This window comes from Haliotis cracherodii, unplaced genomic scaffold (genome assembly GCF_022045235.1).
Source record: "Haliotis cracherodii isolate W230 unplaced genomic scaffold, xgHalCrac1.p SCAF_3, whole genome shotgun sequence".
NCBI lineage: Eukaryota > Metazoa > Mollusca > Gastropoda > Lepetellida > Haliotidae > Haliotis > Haliotis cracherodii.
In genome coordinates this window covers 66571845-66588807 of record NW_027266286.1, presented here as the reverse complement: position 1 = coordinate 66588807, position 16963 = coordinate 66571845, and the positions used below count along the sequence as shown (strand labels likewise).

The 16963-nt window shown below is 41.0% G+C and overlaps 1 protein-coding gene across 1 annotated transcript in view; it reads left to right on the top strand.

Moving 5' to 3' along the window:
- The first annotated feature begins 9194 nt into the window (after nucleotides 1–9194).
- LOC139473859 (uncharacterized) overlaps nucleotides 9195–16963 on the top strand; it is a 122732-nt gene continuing 114963 nt past the window's right edge. Inside the window, exon 1 of the mRNA XM_071256631.1 lies at nucleotides 9195–9342. The gene's annotated coding sequence lies outside the window, so the exon portion shown is untranslated. The remainder of the gene's footprint in view (nucleotides 9343–16963) is intronic.

Genomic DNA, 16963 nt, shown 5'->3' with positions numbered 1-16963 from the left:
CTGTCTACCTTGACCTTGCCTGCTGTCCTTCGTTTACCATGACTTTAACTGCTGCTTGCTGTCTACCTTGACCTTGACTGCTGTCCTTCGTTTACCATGACTTTAACTGCTGCTTGCTGTCTACCTTGACCTTGACTGCTGGCCTTCGTTTACCATGACTTTAACTGCTGCTTGCTGTCTACCTTGACCTTGACTGCTGTCATTCGTTTACCATGACTTTAACTGCTGCTTGCTGTCTACCTTGACCTTGACTGCTGCCCTTCGTTCACCATGACTTTAACTGCTGCTTGCTGTCTACCTTGACCTTGACTGCTGTCCTTCGTTTACCATGACTTTAACTGCTGCTTGCTGTCTAGCTGGACCTTGACTGCTGTCCTTCGTTTACCATGACTTTAACTGCTGCTTGCTGTCTACCTTGACCTTGACTGCTGTCCTTCGTTTACCATGACTTTAACTGCTGCTTGCTGTCTACCTTGACCTTGACTGCTGTCCTTCGTTTACCATGACTTTAACTGCTGCTTGCTGTCTACCTTGACCTTGACTGCTGCCCTTCGTTCACCATGACTTTAACTGCTGCTTGCTGTCTACCTTGACCTTGACTGCTGTCCTTCGTTTACCATGACTTTAACTGCTGCTTGCTGTCTAGCTGGACCTTGACTGCTGTCCTTCGTTTACCATGACTTTAACTGCTGCTTGCTGTCTACCTTGACCTTGACTGCTGGCCTTCGTTTACCATGACTTTAACTGCTGCTTGCTGTTTACCTTGACCTTAACTGCGTGGTCATATTTTTCACAACTGTATACTTATTCACGTCAATTTAATTCTGTTCACTCCTTTACGAACAAGTTTATTTACACGTTTTGTATATTTTTATCGACTATCGGTAAAGGCGGAATGGTCGGTACACATGAGAAAACGACAGTGTATATTTCCATTACATTTATGACGTTCATTGAATGAAATTATAACCATCTTCACCCTAATCATCTCAGCATTAATATCGTGTAACTCACATTTTATGCAGTGCTACGGATTGCGAAATATGGCGAGATTAGTAGGCCTATATTAAAGTGGTTATACCGCGCCTCTCGACTTTTTTCTGCCATGTTGCGAATATTATGCACCCATGTCACATGCACGTAACTATTATGATATCAGACAGCCAATTTGAAAAAAAAGAAGAAATCTATCAGACGGGTCAGAAATATTTACTTTTCCCCGCTGCACAGCTATGGGCGTAAGACTACTAAAATTAAGTCCGCAACGGAAGTGTTTTGTTCAAGTATTGCATATTTTTATTGACCGTGTGTCATGGCGATTTAGCACGGCGCTAGAGAAGAAACGGCAGCGCAGATTGTGTTTCTGTTTATGACGCTGATGTACAGAAAATATTCAAATCTAAGATATGGAAAGATAGCTATAGGTGGTATAGTGTATATTTACGTTCGCATCAAGCAGTGCCGCGATTTCTTTTCTACCATGCTCGCCCGTTTCGACAAATAACTGCTGCTTTTTTCATATGAAATGACTAAGGGTCATGTGTGATTGCTCGAACTGCCTGACCGCGTGAACGAATTGCCCTAACCGTTTGGCATTTTGTCGCAAAAGGAGATTTCAAAAGTGTGGCAACGACATCTAACGTGAGTCGACGCCATATTGTAAACAAAGGTCAAGGTCGGTTTCACATGGTAGCTCTGTCGATGGTACACGCGATACAAGTATAAAACAACTACTAAAAACATCAAGATAACTTCTAAAATCGATTTGATGTCCTTTCACTGAAACTGATAATGGCGTGCTATGCTTGGTTTGTTATTTTCCGTGAGTCTAATGTACATGGTACATGCTGTGATTGTACATGATAATTGATAACCAACCGTGTATGCATATCTATCATCAAATACACATCACTAATCTCCTCAGAATATGTTATCATAACACGACTGCTCGTATTTCCGACATTCGGCCGTGGATATATAGATGTAATTAATATTAGATTTAGAAATTATTGATAAAGACTACTCTTGATTAACGTATCGTCAACTCTGATTTGATATGTTATCTGAAATGTCAGCAATGAGTAAACCCTTTGTATTTTTTCTTTCAATGACGTAACAATCTGCAATTTTATTTTTTGTGGGCTAGTAGACGGTGACTTCCCGCCGCTGTGAATTTGTCGTCTGAACAGGTGCGCGTGAATTTACCTCGCTTGTTGTGACGTGGATGACGTAATGTCAAACAGCTGATCTGATATTGTGGTACACGTGTTACGTCTTATGGGTACACGTGTTTTCAGTTTTCAAATAAAAATATTCTCTTTGACTGAACTAGAACGATATATAGTACATCACGATTGGGAAGATTTCCACTGCGACCGACGAATGAATGAGACCGTTTATCACTTGACTAACACTGTCAGAATATTGGGGGCACTTTTCTAATTTTGGTATGTTGACATATATGCTTTTCATATCTGTTTGACGACTTAATATTCCAAGAAAATAATGTGCACATGGTTGAGAAGTGGAATGGAATGTTTTACAGTGAGAAAGCTTTAGAAATGGATCCAATTGGGAGATAAACCTACTGTGTTTAGAAATTTGATGTAGTCCCACTGTAGAATAGATACCTCTTTATTATAATTATCATATTTTTTAACCGAGCAAGCATTCATCAATGTCATGGTAGAATAATAAACAACTTTTTTTTAAATATTTTAGCCTCATATATTAGAATCTCGTATGGCTAAATTTATAACAGTAATTTAAGTAATTAGATCTACACACAATATTTAGAGAATCGATTTCTGGATGATAAAACGTTTTCAGTGTAAATGTGATTTTTCATAATTTTGATGTTTTAAATAGATTTCATTGTGTGGTTTGTCACTGTGCATTATCTAAATTATCAAAAACTTCGAATAGTAACATAGGTATTTAGTATTAATTACTTTCTTTCGTATCCTTAGTACCCAGTACGAAATAGAATTTTTGAAAAAAACCCATCTTGTCTAAGAGCAAAATGAATGCCTAATTGTGGTTCTTTTTTCACAATGTTAATTGTATGTTCCCTCGAAGCTGTAGTTTAGCTAGGCCAACAGAAAAAAGGAAAGACATAATAACTGAAAACCATATATATTAAATTTTTTGCTTGTTATATCTTCGAAGCTCAATAACAAGAATATATTTTTCCTTTTATGACAAATGATTCCATTACTTTCATTGACCTACAATTATTATCTATTTCAAACATTTACTGTTGTAGAAACAGATGAAATGGAAAACTGTACTGGAAATAAACTATCACACATGTCCTTGAATGTATATATGTGCCTACCTAGGTGTAAAAACACTAAAGTCGTTTTAAAACACAACATGAAAGAAAAAAATACATTTCATGAGAAAGCATGGGGGCGGCAGCGTTATGGTATGGGGTGGGATTACAGCAAGAGGACCCGTTTGATAGTGGAAGAGGGAAATCTCAATACACAGCGCTACCGCGACGAGATCATCGGCCCTGTTGTTCTACCGTTTTTGCGTCGCCATGGCCCAGGCATTACCTTTCAACATGACAACGCCCTCATATTGCTCGACTTGTTGAGCATTCTCTTCAACAAAACAACGTGAATGTCATCCCCTGGCCGGCTCGCTCCCCTGATCTCTCACCAATCGAGCACATGTGGGATGAGATGGATCGGCGCCTTCGACGTCAACCACGTGTTCCACAGACACTCCAGGAACTTCGAAACATGCTCCAGCAGATATGGACAGATATCCCACAGGACTTTGTGTGACGCACATGAGACGAAGATATGTTGCTTGCATCGCAACCAGAGGTGGACACACACGCTATTGATTTGTATAAATTGACATTTTGGCATGTTCATGGGTTTTTTTTTATGAAATCACGCGATTTCTGAAGTCACTATGGCAAATTAAATCATTTGAACACTTACAGGAGTCTTATATCTGCTGCAAACCGAAATTGTTTCAGACTTGGTATAAAACATAACTTTGCGTTAAATCTTATTCAATGTCACAGGAACTTTTGTTGTTCAGTATAATAATGATGTCCGATATTGAGCCATGTCAATATCCGATGTCAATTACCCCGAAGTTGTTTTTATCACTAATGACAGAGCACGTACACTGAAACCTACATAGATGTAATCAGGATTTCTTCAAGATATACATTCAAAACTGTCATTCATTTTGAAACATAATCTTTGAAAGAGTCTGCCTATGAACCAATCACGACCTCTTCCGTCAATATTCACCATGAGGGAAAGATAACACAACACATTTTTTTTGCAACATTTTTTTCAACTTTTAATTCCCCCGCTTACATTAACCAACAAACAAAGGTCACAGGATTAGGTGCGTCCATGGGATTTTTGAGAACAGGAACTTTGTAACTAGGGTGAACGTATGTACACTCATAAAACTAGTGAACAGTAACTTTGTAACTAGGGTGGACGTATGTTCAGTGAACAATTGTCAGGTCAGTAAGGGCAGAAAGGTTTGTTCTTTTGATGTAGGGTACGCGTCTGTGCACTCAGTCGAAGGGCAGGCATCTCACCCACAGGCTAGTTTTAGTTTGTTGTTTAACGCCACACTCAGCAATATTCAAGCTATATGACGGCGGTCTGTAAATAATCGAGTCTGGACCAGACAACCCAGTGATTAATATCATGAGCATCGATCCACGCAATTGGGATCGATGACATGCATCAACCAAGTCAGCGAGCCTGACCACCCGATCCCGTTAGTCGCGTTAGCATTCTAATACAATGGCATCATTCTTTACTGTGTAATTAAAGTCCAAAGTATCTCAAACTTGATTAAAAGTACACCCACGCACTCGATAGGTTAGCATGTAGAGACAGTACACCCCACACAACATATTGTATCCATGTTGTAATACTAGAAGACCAACCTGTAGGTCCCGTAACCAAATCATGGAAACAAAGGTTTGAAAGTGTTTTTGAGTCTCCTGATGTATACTGAACAATTTTGACTTGGGCTGCCCGGTTGAAAATCCCGGGCATTTCGGGGAAGGGTCAACACAGGTCAAACAGGGGTCAAAATTCAAAATGGTGTCGATATGCATATCAAATTACTCGTTCAACCATAAGGAACCTAGAAATATATAGATTTTTTTTATACTTCCGACCTTAAGTGGGGGAGCTATGGCCAAAAACGTTGAAAGGTCAACGCACTTTTGGCAGTCGGTGAAATTCACAAACACAGTTAACATTGTCCGATAGTCATGATTTTAGTGTCTAATAATATGTTTTCTGATATGACAAATTCAACCAAGCAACTTTTAAAAGTAAAAAGGGTTACCTTGACCTTGAAAATCGAAAATGGTTGCCAAAAGGGCTGCACGAAGAATTGTCATGTCAAGGATCCTGTTTCCAATGACTTTGCTGAAGCATGACAATTCTTCGTGAAGCCCTTTTGGCAACCATTTTCGATTTCCTGGTCCGATGCACACTAGGGTTGTACGACTTGACGAACTGGGGTAAGACTTTCAAATAGTGTCTTGTCCCATGCTGAGAAGAGTATCGCCGCATTTTATTTTTCAGAATCTTTTGAAACCGTTCCACCACTGCTGCTTTAGTTTCAGGACTTCGACTGGTGTAGAAATGAATACCGTGCTTTGTCATGAGATCCCCAAAAGGTCGGTTGACAAATTCTCTGCCTTTGTCTGTTTACAATTGAGTAGGTAGTCGACCTTTGGCTTGTTGCACCAGCAAGGTTTGAAAACCTTCAGTCAAAGAAGAACTGCTCTTGGCCTTCAGTGGTTGCACCCATGCTATCTTTGAAAATCACAATCACACACAGCTGGTATTTGAACCCTTTGTTGTTGTCTTGAAAGGCAGTCATGTCACTCAAGTCACAAATGCCACAATTCATCGATGCCTCCCTCATGATAGTGGTCTCTTGGAAAGGATCGTCTGGCTGGTTTGTGCAAGGTGTATGTACTTTGGGTTTTACAACCAACGCTTGATTTGACTTGGTTTTTTTCTTGCTTTTACTGGTGCTTGCATCTTGAGCATGGATGCGTGCTGTTTTCCACAAAGGTCGCCAGCTGCCGAAAATTGCTGGATGTCAGGATTAAAGTTTTGTTTTTTTCCAACCATGCAGTCCAAAGGGTAGTAGGAAGTCCTTTGTTTTGTTTCCCTACAGCAGACGGAATGCGTCAAGTCTTGGTCTGTCGCTTCATTTCTCTCAGACTGATGCCTCTCGGTACATGGATGGCCTTTTATAGAGAGGGAGAGATTTTTTTCGTATGTGGTGTTTATAGGGTATCCATGAACTTCGCCTGAATCTGTCCTGTTTGGTATCAGAGGGAGGTAGGGTCATCAACAGTGGTTTGGACATCTCATCTTCTGCTTGTGGATCCATCTGCTGCTGCCTCCTTCTCTTTTGGTTACTTTGTGGGGAGAACTTGGGGATGGGGATGGTGTTGTTGTTTCTTCTGTATCCATTGCCATTGTTGAGGATTTCCAATCATTTCATAGGGAACATGGCTGTTGGCCAAATGTTGACTCAAAATGTTCCAATGGAATTGGCACTTCTTTCCTTAAATTAACAGCTAATGTCATCCCCCTTTCAGAGATTGTCAATCAGTCACTTCAAACTTCCATATTTCCATCGATGTGGAAGATGTGATGGGTGAAATGGGGTTTAACGTCGCGTCCAAGATTATTGCACTTATATAGCGACGTGCATGTACGTGTGTGTGTTTGTGTGGCTGCTTGTACTAGTCCGGACTGATGCCGATTTATAGTGCTAGCTCACTGAGATACCATGCCGCGGGTTTAACATGAATGCCCAACTCAGACACAGCATACTGACTCCGGGCCGACCAGTCCTTGTTTCAGTCCCTTAATGCCGAGCGCTAGATAGGGTAACAAATAGTACCATTTTTTAACGTCTCTTGGTATGAGGCGGCCGGGGATCGAACCCCGGACCTTCCGCTCTCCGGGCGGACGCTCTACCACTAGATCACAGAGGCGGTCACACACAAAAAGGACGGTGTATAAGTGAATGTACTAATCATGGGCATGTTGCCTTTTTAAGTTGTTTATCAAAACTTTTTGAAAAATGTGTTCATAAGTATGTATTCAACTTCTTTAAAGATAACAACGTAATTAATCAAATACCCCGTGAGATTCGACACGGTACAAGTTGATAACTTTATATAATTTTATTTCAAGCGCTTTAGATAATAATTGGGAGCCGTGCCATTTTTCACTGATCAGAGGGGTACACAAAGTACGTGATCTCGACTACCAGTTTCGAACTTTCATTTTTTGTGGAAGCCTCGGTGGCTGAGTGGGTTAGATGGGTGACTTTGGGTGCTGGCGATTGGGTGCCTCACTCTGGCAGTGTGGGTTTGAATCTCGGATGGGACTAAGTACACACAAAGTACGAGATTGTGTACTTTACTAAGAAAGTGGTATCCCAAATATAACATCTGTTACGCTTTAGACAGAGGCAACGAGGTTAGAGCAGTTGTCTGTGACATTGGCAAGGCATTTGATAAAGTATGGCCTAAAGGACTTTTGAACAAGTTGCGCTCATGTGGAGTTAGTGGTAATCTACTGAATTATTTTGAAAGTTATCTTATTAATAGAATTACAAAAGTAGTTTTAAACGGGTACAGTCAGTTCGGAATTTATGCCCCCCATAGCAGGCGTCCCTCGGAGATCGGTGTTGGGACCGTTATTATTTCTTGTATACATAAATGACGTTGTTGACGCGGGCGATGCATCACTATACGCATAATTGATTACCCAATTAATTCAGCAATACGTGTAAATAAAGCGACAAAACCCTTTCCATATCCAAAAGAAATCTCTGCAGAAAGCATAGTCGATTGTACGATTCCGACGATATCAACAGTGTGTGTTTATGAATCACTTTCAAATAGTAATGATACCAGGTGTTCGTGAAAAGGTGAGCGTATCGTTCCCCAACGGTGTTACCCGTCACAAACCGGCAAAAGGCAAGCCAAGTTAACCTGAAAACACGGGAACACATGGTACAAGTCAAAATAGGGAATTGAAATGGACATCATTCTTGTCACAGATGCGTCAAATTTGGAAATGTCCTCCACAAGTCAACCATAAACCTTTTTGAAAGCTTTACTGAGTGAATGTTGTGACCTTGATCACACAACTTCTGAGCAAGAGTCGTATGACACTCTTTGAAATCTTGGTAGAAAGAGCATGCGCGATTGTATCTCTAAAGTTGTGAAATGTAGACACCAAAGGCTGGAGCTGCTAGAATATTGTTGGACATGAAGGGAAAGTTGAAGTCATCCCACTTGTCATACAGACTTGTAGAGACTGTTTTGTCACTTTGAATCTTTATGTATAGATCTTGGTGGTAAACGTCTGAGACCTGCCTCACGTCGGACCTTCCTCCCACATTAAGCTGACACACGCTGTGATAAAACTGGAATACTGTTAAATTCGGCGTTAAACACAACCGACTGGATAGAAGACCAAGTCCACCGAATGGAAGGTGAGTTAAGCTGCTTGTGTTGTTTGTTTTACGGATTAATGGATTAGACTGATCGACTGGTTCTTTTGTTGTACATAATCCAAGTCTTGGAATTGCATTTAGAAGTGAAACTCGTAGGAAGAGAATTTAGGGATGTTAACTTCTTTATTATAAGGAACATAAAGATTTGGAGTATATACTTACTCCTTCATCAGTAGATAACCCAGTACAGATTGTTTCGGTGACTACCTTCTCGCGAGAGCGATATGGGATCTACTGAGGAATCTCTATTTGGACCGTCATGTCCCTATCGCAAGAATAAGCCTCTTCAGTTCACTACAGATATACTGATCGAGCATCGATCCATGCAATTGGGATACGATGACATGCATCAACCAAGTCAGCGAGCCTGACCACCCGATCCCCTAAGTCGCCTCTTACGACAAGCCTAATAATTACTGTAACTATTAAAATAACAATCACACGAAATTAAACCGACATATCTTTCTTAGTGTTACGTAAAGTTAATGCAACGGGAAAATCCATACTGTTATGCAGGCCATGCCTCTATTTACACTGGGGAATACACGGGTGGGCTATTAAACTTTCTTTATAAACCGGGTGAATAACTTTGCGACGCAGCGATTGGCTGCGCAACGCTGTCCAGCCGACGATAACAGCCTGTATGTATACGGGTGTATCTGGTTTGTCAACGGGAACGGAAGCCGATATTGACCTCGGGGTCATCTAAAGAGTCACCTAACTGGAGTATAAACACAGTGCCATCCAGTATGGTGAAGTTGTGCCAGGATACATAGACACATGGTAAGTTGGAGACTATTTTCATACGAACGGACCAGTCATGATCGCGTGCCGACCACACGATGAACAACCTGGCACGCACCTGTTGCTTCAGGGAGCAGGCGACAGGTGACTGTCCAACACAACGATGTAGATACAGATATACAACAGTGTACATAGCCTACATGCCGTGATGCATGTAGATCGATAACCACTATTTATCATTCATGTGGCGGGATGGTAGCATAGGAAGTGTCATCAGTGTTTGGATACGTAATGCAGGGAAAAGCATTTGTCAGGTAAGTCGCTCTTGGGAGTGGCAGATTACTTGAACGATAATGTGTTATAATCTGCTTATATCACAGACAGTGGAGTAGTTGTTGTTTGCGGTATTTCTTTTCATTGTGTGCATGTGACCACGTCAGACTGAGTAGTACACGAGACAATCTGCATATTATTGTATGAATATCATTGGAGGGAATTATCAATGAATATATATACAGTAAACTAGGGTTAAAACGAACTCAAAGGGACCACTATATTTAGTTCGCAATAACCGTAGTTCGTTATAACCATATGTACAGTTGGTACTAAAAATAAGTTTGTTTTACCGGTCAGTTCGCATGTTTGTTATAAACATAGTTTACTGTATGGAGAATTTCTATGTATGAATTGTAGGAGTAAAATGAATTGATTTGATTGTTTGTTGTTTAACGCCGCACTCAGCAATATTCCAGCTATATGATGGTGGTCTGTAAATAATCGAGTCTGGGCCAGATAATCCAGTGATTGACACCATGAGCACCATGAGCATCATTATATCAAGGCATAAGTATATTTGTTTAACTAAATTAATCATTTTTGAAACAGTTCATTACACAATGTCACATGTAGAGGCATATTTTCTACAAGATCAAGACTCTCATTTTAAGGGCATGATACTTCATGTGATAAATTTCAAACATTAACTCAAATTCTTCAATTTAAACAGTATTTTCCAACTAAACTATATATGAAAAAATCATGTTTAATAAAAAAAGTTTTTAAAAATCTCCTTTGAAATAAAATACCAGTTTTGTAAAGAGCAGAAATTCTGCATTTTTTAATTAGTGTGATGGGACAATATCTCTGGTGACTAGGAAACTATCAGTTATTAAATTCAAGACCTGAAAATGCAATGGTATCCACTCCTGGGAACAAGATTGTAATGTGACACACCCCAACGACCAAGCACTCCTTAATGGCTCAGGTCAGCCTCACTGACTTGTTTGATTGTGTGTCCCGTGAAGATCCAGGTCCGAATTAGCCTGCAGCAACCCATGCTTGTCTCCCCCATGAAGATCCAGGTCAGAATTGGTCTTCAGCAACCCATGCTTGTCTCCCCCATGAAGATCCAGGTCAGAATTGGTCTGCGGCAACCCATGCTTGTCTCCCCTGTGAAGATCCAGGTCAGAATTGGTCTGCAGCAACCCATGCTTGTCTCCCCCGTGAAGATCCAGGTCCGAATTAGCCTGCAGCAACCCATGCTTGTCTCCCCCATGAAGATCCAGGTCAGAATTGGTCTGCGGCAACCCATGCTTGTCTCCCCTGTGAAGATCCAGGTCAGAATTGGTCTGCAGCAACCCATGCTTGTCTCCCCCGTGAAGATCCAGGTCAGAATTGGTCTGCAGCAACCCATGCTTGTCTCCCCCATGAAGATCCAGGTCAGAATTGGCCTGCAGCAACCCATGCTTGTCTCCCCCGTGAAGATCCAGGTCAGAATTGGCCTGAAGATCCAGTTTGTGGAAATGGTCTTCAGCAACCCATGCTTGTCTCCCCCATTAAGCTGCAGTTTGGAAATGATCTTCAGCAACGCATGCTCGTTCCCCATGAAGATCCAGTTTGGAAATGGTCTTCAGCAACCCATGCTTGTTCCCCATGAAGATCCAGTTTGGAAATGGTCTTCAGCAACCCATGCTTGTATCACCCTATGAAGATCCAGTTTGGAAATGGTCTTCAGCAACCCATGCTTGTTCCCCATGAAGATCCAGTTTGGAAATGGTCTTCAGCAACCCATGCTTGTCTCATCCATGAAAATCCAGTTTGGAAATGGTCTTCAGCAACCCATGCTTGTCTCCCCCATGAAGATCCAGTTTGGAAATGGTCTTCAGCAACCCATGCTTGTTCCCCATGAAGATCCAGTTTGGAAATGGTCTTCAGCAACCCATGTTTGTCTCACCCTTGAAGATCCAGTTTGGAAATGGTCTTCAGCAACCCATGCTTGTCTTACCCGTGAAGATCCAGTTTGGAAATGGTCTTCAGCAACCCATGCTTGTTCCCCATGAAGATCCAGTTTGGAAATGGTCTTCAGCAACCCATGCTTGTCTCCCCCATGAAGATCCAGTTTGGAAATGGTCTTCAGCAACCCATGCTTGTCTCACCCATGAAGATCCAGTTTGGAAATGGTCTTCAGCAACCCATGCTTGTCTCCCCCATGAAGATCCAGTTTGGAAATGGTCTTCAGCAACCCATGCTTGTCTCACCCGTGATGATCCAGTTTGGAAATGGTCTTCAGCAACCCATGCTTGTTCCCCATGAAGATCCAGTTTGGAAATGGTCTTCAGCAACCCATGCTTGTCTCATCCATGAAAATCCAGTTTGGAAATGGTCTTCAGCAACCCATGCTTGTCTCCCCCATGAAGATCCAGTTTGGAAATGGTCTTCAGCAACCCATGCTTGTTCCCCATGAAGATCCAGTTTGGAAATGGTCTTCAGCAACCCATGCTTGTCTCACCCTTGAAGATCCAGTTTGGAAATGGTCTTCAGCAACCCATGCTTGTCTTACCCGTGAAGATCCAGTTTGGAAATGGTCTTCAGCAACCCATGCTTGTTCCCCATGAAGATCCAGTTTGGAAATGGTCTTCAGCAACCCATGCTTGTCTCCCCCATGAAGATCCAGTTTGGAAATGGTCTTCAGCAACCCATGCTTGTCTCACCCATGAAGATCCAGTTTGGAAATGGTCTTCAGCAACCCATGCTTGTCTCCCCCATGAAGATCCAGTTTGGAAATGGTCTTCAGCAACCCATGCTTGTCTCACCCATGAAGATCCAGTTTGGAAATGGTCTTCAGCAACCCATGCTTGTTCCCCATGAAGATCCAGTTTGGAAATGGGTCTTCAGCAACCAATGCTTGTCATAAGAAGCAACTAACAGGATCGGGTGGCCAGATTCACTGACTTTGAGCATGTTGTCATATCCCAATTGTGTAGACTGATACTCATGATGTCAATCACTGGATTGTCAGCATCATGTTGGGGGGGCATCGAGGGCAAAGGGTGCAGTGATATCCCTCCGTGTAATGTCAACAGAAATAATATTGACTGTACAATCACTAATATTCATTAAACGACACTTTTTTAATTTTATGTTTCATTGATTTATTCGATCTTTTCCACACAAGGTCGGTCAAGTTAAAAACAATTAGCTATATCAATCATTTATTTATTTATATGAAAGTCATCCTGCCATTAAGTTAAAACTGCAGCTGGCTTCTTGAATCACTGATAGTGATGTAGACATGGAATTTGTATATAACATTTAATAATGTTTAAGAGGGTCTATATTACTAGTGGGAGACAATAAATATAAATATTTTTATGTGCAATTTATTTCTTTTCCAGCAGCTTTTCAGTAGTGGGCAGCCGCCCGTGAAACAAAAGAAATAAATGTGTCGCCTTATTCGCAACAAGTACCCTTTTTTGCATAATGCCATCTTTTTGGAACATAGTCCATTTATCAATTTTTCTGACAACTCTGTTGGGAGTTCCTGGTGCATAATTTCAGATCCATATGCATGTGGCAGGGTAATATATGTCATAGTTTGTCATTTGTTTTCCCACATGAAATACAACTGAGAATTTAGAAATATTAACTGATGGTAACACATGATCATACAATCCAAAATGATAAATAATTGAGACCCAGTTTCTCTCACCCTATTAATCAGAAGCCTGGTTGCATGGAAATGGCAAAAAGACCAGTGCTTCAATTGCTATCACAGTTTGTGTATTCAGCCGTGAGTTCAGCAAATTCAGAGTTTCTTTATTTCGACTCTTCATTTCCAGAAGTTGATGTCTTTATTATTTAGATCGTTCAGTGGCGTGTTCACCTTGGGAGTCCATCTTTTACTGTCATAGTCACATTTCAATCTATAGGTTTTGGATTAACAAGAAGTGGATTATCAAAGTGTATTCGTTAAGGTGTGTGAAAATTTGTTGCGATACGGTCAGATGCATAATTAATTTCAAGATTTAGTTTAACCAGTAATCACAACGCTCAATAATGTTCATTTAATATTGTTATCAGGCAAGTTGACCTGGAGCACCTCAGCAGATAATACGTATAGTTGGTAGGAGCCTGTTCCTGCGGAAGAGGGGGCATGGGTTGTTCAGTCGTCTGTGTCACTGCAAGTCGCTGGGCAGAGTTGCCTACTTTCTATACCCCAGAAACCTATGATTGTGGGTTCGAAACTCGATTGGCCCTGATTATGTTTCTAGGTTTGTCGACTGCCTCCGTGGTCTAGTGGCAGAGCGTTATACCAAAAGACGTTTAAAGATGGTACTTGTTGTTACCCTGTCTGGCACTAGGCATTAAGGGGCTAAAACAAGGACTGGTCAGTCTGGACTAGTACAAGCGGCCACACGCACATGCATGCGCATTGCTATGTAAGTGCAGTAATCGTGGACACACCCCATTTCACCTCACCTCACCTCAAGGTTTGTCAACTCCACACCTGTGCTCATGGGTTTATGATAAAGGCCTGAGACCTGCATCACTTCTAGCTTGCCTCCCACATTAATCTGACATGCCATGATATAACTGGAATGCTATTAATAATAATAAAAGTGGCGTTAAACCTAACTCACTCGTGCGGAGGACAGCCACCTCACAACTATTGGCACCACTCCTGAGAGTTCAAGGACTTCCTAGCGTTCGCTTGTCACGCCGAAGATCCGGGTTCGATTCCCGACATGGGTACAATGTGTGAAGCCCATTTCCGGTGTCCCCCGCCGTGATATTGCTGGAATATTGCTTAAAGCGGCGTAAAACCATACTCACTCACTCACACAAGGGCTTCCTAGCACTCTACCACCCAGTCAGTGCATGTTGTCTGACTACCTGCAGTAAATGGGTACATGGTAGATGTATTACCGTATTCGACGTAATAAGCGCCCGGGGCGCTCTCAAAATTAGATATAGGGGGCTCTTATTAGAATATTATTTTGGTGAACAAAAAACATAGATGAAAGATAACTTTCGTGGTTTATGCTGACAGCCTGAAGTGTTTATGTGCGACAGATATATTTTTCCAGATTTTAATTGCCCATAATTAAGGGTGTATATAACACACGAGTGCGTATCATACGCGAATAAATAAGTCTTTTGTACATTAATCAATCGGAAGGGATGCAAATTGGTCTTGTTCACTAGCCAATATATTAGCAAATATCGCCGTGGGCGCTTATTATAGCCGGGCGCTTATTACGTCGAATACGGTACTTAAGATATCCCAACATGGCTTTTGTCAATAGACTTGACTCCTGGGAGTTTCTAGGGTTTCAATGGAGTGAGCAGTAAATGGGTACCCGGTAGGACAAAGGCAATGAGATAGGATTTATATACAAACATAACAACATAATGACCAAGCCGATGTCAACTTTCATGGCCCTTCCCTCTATAACTACCCTTTCCAACATTATAGCAAGTAACTAACAGTTCCCATGTTCATATGCCTTTTTGCTGCAACACAATTAATTGATCAATTGCCATTGCATACATGGGTCCATCCAGTACATGTATATTCTTCCTTAGCAATAGGGTATTCTCTATGAACACATGAGGCCCATGAAGATCCCAGGTAGAATAGGTCTTTAGCAACCCATGCTTGCCGTAAAAGGCGACTAGCGGGATCGGTTGGGCAGGCTCGCTGACTTGGTTGATGCATGTCATCGTATCACAATTGCGTGGATCAATGCTCATTATGTCAATCATTGGATTGTCTGCTCCAGACACGATAACTTACAGACCGCCACCATATAGCTGGAATATTGCTGAGTGCTGCGTCAAACAATGAACCCAACAAAACAAACACGAACACATGAAGCCTTTTGTCTGTCTCACAGCCCCTGAACCATATTATTTACTGCCAGCAGCCTTACTGAAAACTATATCTCTAAATGAAGCAAGACTAGATTTTCCACATGTTGACTTGGACATTTTTTCAGTATAAATGTAGTTGCTTGTTTCTATCATAATTATATGTTTTTAGAGATGAAACATTAGTCTATCATCTCTGGTACAATTATGTCAGCACAATCCAAGCTTTAGGTTAATTTTTTTCTGTTAAAATGAATAGCAATATCACATGTCATCACATTTTGTGTTTCCAAGAAATACTACAACAAAAAATGTACAGTGTGATCTTTATTTGGCTTTCAATATAATGTATTGCAACACAAACAATTCCTATTCTTAAAGATTACCAAGCAATGCTTTTAATAACATTCAGTCTCTGCGTCAGTTTATGTATTTAACACATTCTTTTTATAATCCAACATGTTTGTAGAGTTCCATTCATGTTTACCATGTCTCTTATGTGAGTCTCTTCTATCAATCAGTTGTATCGTAGGGAATGCTAAGTTTGTAGACAAGATGAACCAGTTGAGCTCATGCTATCTTACTTATAAAGCAAACAAAACACATTGTAGGTTATGGAGTGAATGTGTATATTCAGGCATGATTTGCGAGTATTACCATGGTCCACTGACAGACCGTCACGCATACGAGTGACCCCTCTCAGGTTGTCACATGTACGAGAGATGGGAGACCCGTGTCACGTACACGTTACGTCCTCTACTGATTACAGCTGTGTTACAGAACAGATGATTAAGTCAGTTCATATGGTATGTTTCTTTTACAGTGATATACCTGTGGGAAAGAATGTGCTTGTGTTGTAATATCAACTCATTTTTCCATGCAGGAATGCATGCATTTTTTCATTTCGTGCTGTGGCTGTAGATCGATGTGTGTTTTATCAGCACGTGGTCCATATTAAAGGCGATCACATTACACAGGCTGCCGGTATTCACCTCACACGAAACATGACTGTATAATGACAGAGGGTGATAGAGGTTATCAAATGTCAGTTAGTAACGACAACAAACGCTATAAACCCCCAGTGATGTCATCATATTGTTCTATACAGGTTTTTCTCCTTTCACCAAGTACTTGGACTCAATCATGTTGAAAGCTGAAAGTGACCTAATATACATGGGGAGGTTTTACTTTCGAGTAAGTCCTGCTTTGATGTTTTACTTCTCTCGAGTAAGACCTAAGGTTTTACTTTGAATCATAAATAAGACCTAAGGTTTTACTTTGAATCATAAATAAGACCTGCTTTGAGGTTTTACTTCTCTCAAGTAAGACCTAAGGTTTTACTTTGAATCATAAGTAGGACCTGTTTTGAGGTTTTACTTCTCTCAAGTAAGACCTAAGGTTTTACTTTGAATCATAAATAAGACCTGTTTTGAGGTTTTACTTCTCTCAAGTAAGACCTAAGATTTTACCTTGAATCATAAATAAGACCTGTTTTGAGGTTTTTACCTCA